An 8,008-nucleotide genomic window follows, 5' to 3' on the forward strand; every position below is an offset into this window, starting at 1 on the left:
AGGTGTTTGGTGCTGAAGGGGGCTTAGATCAGACAGGATGCTACACTGCACACATGGAGTTCCTCCAGAGCAACTTTCACAGACCAGGAGGTCTGTGGTCCAAGGATGCAGCAGGAAATTCAGCTAATTACTCTTTTTATTCCAAGATAGATTGCTGGACAAAACAGGTTGGCCTTGATCAAAGGTTTTTAATATACAACCAGCAAAACCTTATGAGACAGTCCATGAAGAAATTTTCTGATCACTGTGTACTCTTGACCAAAGGGTATTTGTATTGAAGATAAATTTTGCTGTGAGGCATCCAGCTCAGTAGTCTTTATGCTAAGTTCTTCTACATGATGAAAATAAAGAACTTAAGCCAAGGATTGTGGTCTAACTAAAATGTTTCAGAAATTAAATTGATTGCAATGCTATGTACTGCCAGAGGGTTTGAGTCAGATTGTCCAAGTGTTTCTGTGTGTTCTCAAGTAAGTACCTGTATTCTTCACAGCAGGATGGCTTAGGAGAGTAGAAGCAACTTCTCTTGAGTTTGTGTCTGCCCTTTCAAGATATGTAGAAAGCTGGGAACAGGGGTGCAAACATGGATTGTATTAATTGAAAATATTCCTGGCAAAATTACTTGTGCAATGTTTATTTTAACCAATGTTCATTTTAACTCTTAAGATGCAGATAATTCATGTGAGTATTTTTTTAAATGGCCCATGATTTGCAAGGTGACTTCAGCTTGCAAAACAAATCAATGAATTGGTAAACCTAAAGATGTTTGATTTTTTTTTGTTTTACAGGTGTACAAGAGGTTGCTGTGTTTCCCTTTGATGCAACCAGCAGTTAGAATTGTTGGACTAATGCAGTCTAAGGTATTTTTCTGTTCTTATTTTCTTCCTTTAGCAAAAAGAAGGATAATGTCACCAGATTTTCTTAACTTTGCTAGTACCTAGTAATGCTCAAATCTCATTCACTATAAACTTTTACCCATGGGAAACCCCAGACTGTCATTTCTTCCCTGCAGTTGACAGAAATCTTTAGTCAAAGCCTTAACATTCTATTTATAGCTCTTCTTTTTAGTTATTGAAGACTTGATCAAACTTCCCTTGTTACAAAAAATGGTGTCTGAGATGTTGCAGCAAAAATTGCACAGAAGTTCTGCCAAACAATCATGCTCCATATGCCTCTCTAGGACCCCCTGTCCTGAAGCAGCTTGGTGTATTCAGGGTGGATCTGATGGAAATCTTCTGTGGTGGTCTACACTCAGCAAAGACTTGGTGGAGTTTAGCTGACAGTCTCTATCAGTCAAAAAATCTGTGGCTTTTAGATGCTACAGCTGGTCCAGCTGTGCAGAGGTTATTATTTTTTCTGCAGTATCTCTCCTGAGTTGCTTGCAGGCCACTGCAAAATTGCAAATAGAGGCTGTCTCTGCTGTGTTCTTAGTGCTCTTGTGATGGTCTTGCTTCTGTCCTGCAGGGAGAGTGCAAAGGAAGAAGATTAGCATTGCTGAGCTTGCAGCTGATAGGAGGAAAATTAGCACGTGCTGCTGCATGGAGAGTGGAAGTGAGACACTAAGAAAGCCTTGCAGGTAAGACAAAGTAATTTAAAAGCAGTTATTGACTGTAGCTGCTTGTCCTCTTAAATGTGGGCTAAAAATTTCTGCATCAGTGGAAGCAAGAGCTGTAGGTGACAGGAAACTGAAACAGTGCTGTATATTCTTGTGCAACAAACACCTCATGTTTCCAGTGGAAGATGGTCTACGGGAGACTTGCGTATCCTCTGGAATTGACAGAAATTGCTGTTCAAGCAAATACAGGGGGCTTTTTCTGCCCTGGTCTGAGTGGAGTATGGTTCTCCCGTTGTAAATACCTAGTCCATGTTCCTTTCTGCCACCATTGGCCTCTAAGCACTCATGAATTATCCAGACAGTGCTATACTGTACTCCTTCTGTTCCTTGGAAGGAGACAAACACCCATAATCCTATGCAGAGCCTTGGTCTTTTCCTCATCTACCACCTCACACTTCCATCTCCAACATGTGACATGATACATAAATATTATTTTATAATGCATTGTGATGTTAAGGAAAAAGGATAAGGGATCTATTGTCCACAGTCGCCTACTGATGATGAGGCTGTGCCTGTTCATGGGCCAAATTGCAAGTTCTATAAAAACTGCAGGAGAAAAATGCTCTGGTCAGATATATCATTAAGGTAATAAATGAAGTATTGTGTCCTAATAGATAAAGTATGACTTAAATGGGTGTGTGGGGATGGAGATGTTGACATTGTCTTTCCTGTAATTTTACAGACAAGCTATGCTGCAATAGAAATTGCAGAAGATTGTTACATTAACTACCCACAAAGAATCATTCCTTATTCCTCACGTTGCAGAGAAAATACTTTCACTCTAAATCATAAACTGTTAAGTCTGTCAGCTGTTTAGTGGGGGCATTATGTTTTATCTGGTAAAAAACTGCTGAGATGGGTGAAATCATAATATGACTAAGATTATTTTTTTTATTTAATACTTACAGTGTCCCATAACAAAGATTAACTGACTTTTGAAAAAAAAAACAAAAAACCAAACCAAAACAAACAAACAACAAGAAAAACAGATTAGGACCTTTAGGGTAGTACTAGAATCATCAAGTATAAATGTTGTGAACCGATGACATCACTAGCGCGCCGCTGGAAGTCGTCGGTTTGCAACAATATCACACCAAACATTGTACTTGAAGAAATTCTCACACTTTGTAAAACTTTTTCATGACCTTTTATGAAACAGTGCATAATAGCCAGAAGATGATGGAGGTCTGAGATTAAATGCAAAGTGACTGACCAGGGTCACACATGTACTAATGCAAGAAGCAAGGCTTTCCATATCTATGAGGGCTTCGATATAACAATTTACATTCTGCAGCATACATATGAGAAGTCATTACCTAGAAGAGAGGATGTATTGCTTAGTTGTAACCCATTAGTGGGCTATAATTATTTTTAAGGCCAGTTTAGCAAAAGATTTGGTTACTAACAAGCACTGCAGACAGTAAAAAAACATGGGTTTATCTTGCTTTGCTGGGCTAGTATTTGGAGAACAGAAAGTGTTGATATTCGGGTCAGATATTAGAGGACATTCCTGATGCATGCTTTATTTAGTATGCTAGGCAGGGGATTTAGTGATGAAGAATACCAGCAAAGTGTGAAGACAGGTTTAGAATTACTAGCAAGACATTTCAGACTCTTATTTGTGATAATGTTAGCTTTTATCTATTGCAAGAAATTAAAACTATGAGCATAACTGGGGCTGGACACACAGTGCCAAAGGTTTTGGTCAACAGCTGCCCTGTCTTGTCTGAACAGTGGGTTATAAAACTGGCAGTAGGCTTGGTATCTCTCTATAGCATCTGATGAGGCCCAGAAGCTGATAATACTGATCATTTTTTGAAAGCTTTAAGCAAAGTGTATTTCTAAAGATGCTCGAGTCTTTCAACAAGCTTAATTTATTTAAATATGCCCATTTTTCTTTTTAACCCATAATTCGCTTGTCTTGTCTTTGTTGTTCAGTCGGAGCTTTCTTGTAGCTTGAATTAACACAGTGATTAATGAGATTATTATTTTTATCCTGCTAGTCCTCTGAAAAGCATATAGAAAAATAAGGCAAGATGTGGTCTTTATAGAGTCACCCTATAAGTTAATGGGCTTGGTTCTATACTAGTCCAAGTTTGGGAAAAGTTCATAACCTGTAGATTTGAGCCAGGGATCTTGTCTGATGCTCACTTGGGAGCTTTTGAGCACTGTGTGGAGCGACATGTGGGTTGAGGTGGAAGTAGAGGTAGAGGACTCCTGGTAGCACAAATGTGGCTGAATCCCCATGATGGAATAATGAAATGAGGAGTCAGCCGTGCAACCCTGGTTCAGAATAATACAAGCAGGATTGCTGTGATCAGCACCAGACATGAGGCTGAAATCACAGAACTGGGATGGGAGCTTTGGGCCAGGTCCCCACAAGGCAGTTCTTTCAGGACTGGAGCAGCACAGCAGTGGTACGTTCCTCCCTCCCTGATCCCTGTGCCTACTGCCGAGATGAGCTCAGCCTGCAAGAAGGGAGCTGAGCAGGTGTAGCCTGGGGTGAGACAGAGTCCTGGATTTCCAGAAATGGTATGTTGTTTATTTGATGTGGAAGAGGGGAAGGAGGTTTGGTCAAGCTGCTTGTGCATTGGTCACAATTGTTTTTCCATGTATAGGGTGCTTCCCAGGGCTCTTTTTTTTCCAACCAAAAGAAAATTAAAAGTAGTAAGTAGAACCTGCTGACCTTGCTATGGAGACTTCATTAATAATTTCTCAGTGGCAAAAACAGTCTTGCTAAGAACCCAGGTCAGTTTTATTCATAGTGCAGATGAACTCCCCAGTGGACCTCAGTCCCTGGACTCTTCCATCACCAGACGTTCACAGAGGATGGCTGGGGCTATACATGTTTTCTGCCATGTTACAGGATGAGAGCCAAAGTGCTCAAGGGATTTAACTGAGTGCTAATGGGCTGACTAATACACAGGACAAACTACCTTGCAAGTGTCCTAGGCCAGGGGATATCACCAACATGAAGCCAGTAGCTCACCTGGTGTATGAGGTGGATGCATGCTAAGATTTTTCCTTGTGACTGAGTTTACTGCACAGGCTGGGTAGGATGCCTTGTACTCATCTCCTTTCCCTGCTCCTCCCTTTTTCTTGGAAACTATCAGTTGCCTCCTCCCATGCCTCCCAGGGTTAGTCAGGTTATCTTTTCCAGTGCAGAAGTAAATCTGAGCAGCATGTGCTCGCCTTCAGAGGGCAGCACAGCCTGGCAAAATGTTCGCAGGTGCTTTTTCATTCCTCAGCCCTCGTGGGTTTTTCTGTCAGTCCTGCATGAAGAGGTTGTGCCCCTCAGGACAGCTCCATCAGACATCACCGTCTAACATGCTACTAAAATGTTGGCAACAACAAGTGTAAGTTTCAAAGGCATTGTGCCTTATGGTCTCCTTTCCAGGAAAGTATTATTTGCCTTTTGATTTCCCATCCCTATGGTAATTAGCAAGATACTACGCTGGAAATGGAGTGGCTGCTTCCTGCTCCTAATAGTAACACACGAATGTCAAAGACACAGATAGCAAGACCAGAAACATCAATTATATAATGCCCTCAAGGAATTCCGTTACTGTTTTTTTAGAAAATAACCCAATTAATATTGTTTCCATTACTTAGCTAGTTTGGCTTTTGCAGATAAAAAACTGGATGATATAGCTGGTAAGGAGTAGTACATACTTTTATACTAAATATTTATATGAAATAATTACTTCTATTTTAGTTTTCTGGTAGTGTTTTCCATGCATACAGAGTTTAAATCCTCAGTAAACCCCTGCTGCGTTTTTTCCCTTTCCCGTGAGTGTTTTCTCTCATGTTGTGAGAAAAGTTCTTGGCCCAAATGACGGCCTGTAGTTTTCCATGATATAACTTAAAAATAAAAGTGGCTATAAAAGCTGGTTGTTTGAAGTTCTGTTTAACCTGGAGGTGCAACATTTTCTGGCTGACATGATGAATTCATCATCTGAATGGCCAGCAGCCACCCTGCGCGTGTTCAGCGTGTTTCCAGCCAGGCTGCTCTCTCCAGGATTTTGGCTGTGGTTTTTGCCTTTCATTGTTATTAAGTAGGTAGGGATTACATAGGGCCCTTAACAAATACGAATAATGTATTTGGTACTAATAATGTATTTAGTTGGCACCATTAAGATGACATGACAGAGCTAAGCAGTTTTGTTACAGTAGAGAAAAAAAGAAGAAAAATACAAACAAATTCAGTTGCACCTTTTAATCTCAATGGGTTCAAGTGAATTGCACTGGTCTCATTCCTGTCTAGTGAAACTATATTTTAAAAAATCTAGATAAATATCAGTCTCTGGAACATCCGGGGACTTTATCAGGTTTATGTGCTTTATCAGGGGTTTGTACATAAATACATAAAAATATTTAAAAGTGAAAGTAGTACTAAATGTGCTCTGAATTAACTCATCTAGATAAACCTACCTCTAGGATAAGATTACTTAAAACCGAGAGATAATTCTCTTCCTTATCCACATTATGTTATTTACTTTCTAGGAAGAGCAACTTAAACTGTATGAATCACATGGAAAGCAGACAGATGATGGCGGTGGGTGGTGGTTTTTCTTTTTAAATTACTGAAATCAAAGGGCTATCATAAATAGTCTATGTAAGCAGTAGTACAAAGTTTGGCTGACTCATCACGTAGTAATGTGCAAATATTCCTCTGAGTTTTGGATTGTTATAAAGCCTGGTCATCTTAGGAGATGCCCAAATACAGAGTGAACTCCATTTACTGTATTCCTCTTTTCCACTGGAAGAAACTCACATGTTGTTTTCTCAAATCAGCAGCAAGTTGCAAATTGGTTTTGAACAGGGAAGTTCACGCTCAAATACTTAGCAGCCCCCTCTGAGGACATTTAACTGCATTCAGTCTGAATTTTAACCTTTTTGGTCTCCTAGTTTGATGTAAACAAAAGATTTTGTACTTAAAGGGTGGCTACCAAGAAGATGGAGGCTCCCTATTTCCAAGGAATCACATGGAGAAGACAAGGGGTAATGGGCACAAGTTTCTTCTGGGGACATTCTGATTGGACACAAGAGGTAAAATTTTCACCACGAGGACAATCAAACACTGGAATAGTCTCCCAAGGGAAGTGGTAGATTTCCCCACATTGGCCAGTTTTAAGTCTCATCTTGACAGGGTGCTGAGCCATCTCATAGAAACTATGGTAGTACCTAGAAAAGTTGGACCTAGAAGATCCTTGAGGTCCCTTCCAACCTGGCATTCTATGATTCTATGATTTGAAAGTGGTGACACCTGTGTTCATTCAGTAGTTCTAAAAATTAAATCCTTTGCATGAGCTAGTTGGAGCCAACTATATTCACTTTCTTCTTTTTTTAAAAATGTGAATATAATTGTCATTCCACTTTTCCACATTGGAGTCAGCCCTTGTCACTCACTCACTCACTCACTCTGACAGGAGCAGAGAAAAAAGTATTAAGGAAAAATACCCACCACGGCCTTAGTGTGGGACTTGCATTATGGAGTGTAGAGGGGGGGATATTTGCCAGTAAGTTTGCTGGTTTTGCTTTTTAATGGTTGAATGTGAAGCAAACAATGCTGACTTTATTGAGATTCTTATTGCTGAGGTTTTATTTTGTGCATCCTGTCTGTAGAAAACCAAATGTGTCTCAATACAGTAGTTCCCTTTCTGAATACTGAGACCAAAGTAATAATGAAATGCATGAGTCTCCTCTTAAGGCTATGCTGATTTGCACTGTTATGCAAGGTTTTATCTGTCTTTTGATTTCCTGATAATTACAGCCCTAAAAGCCTTCAGACATCATATATCTTGCATGCACTGATTTGGTTTAAGTGTATAAAGATAAGGATGTAATTACAATTAAGTTCTTGAGCCTTCCTTAGTCAAAACCCATCTATGGCAGCAGCAGCAGCTCTTTGCTAGAAGGCTGAAGATGAAGGTGCAGAACTAGTGCAATGTCAAATCCTTCCAAATTTTTACATTTTATTGTGCTAATATTTTTCTCACTTATTAGCAAAGAATTTGTTTTTCAAAGCATTCAGCATGAGAAGTGTTAGGTTTGCATCTGCACTCTGCAATACACACTGTCTTTTACAAATTTACCAGAGCTTTTGCAACTAAGGCATTGCTAGCACAGGGAAACATGTTTACTAAGGTGCAAACAAAGTCCTGGTGTCATTTCATATACACCATTCCTCTTTCCCTGTTCTCTGTACATGCTAGCAGCTGGGGTCCTTACACTTCCAGGGGAAGCTGATGGTTAACATGATCATCTCTTCTACTGAGCAACTTATTTTTCACTATTTTCACTTAGAACAGGCCCAGAACTTCAATACAGCTGATCACACCTGCTGCACCAGTGGTTTTCTTTGGAGGCAGCCTTCAAGTAAACAGTATAGTATTT

The sequence above is a fragment of the Apus apus genome, chromosome 2 (assembly GCF_020740795.1).
Source record: "Apus apus isolate bApuApu2 chromosome 2, bApuApu2.pri.cur, whole genome shotgun sequence".
Classification (NCBI taxonomy): Eukaryota; Metazoa; Chordata; class Aves; order Apodiformes; family Apodidae; genus Apus; species Apus apus.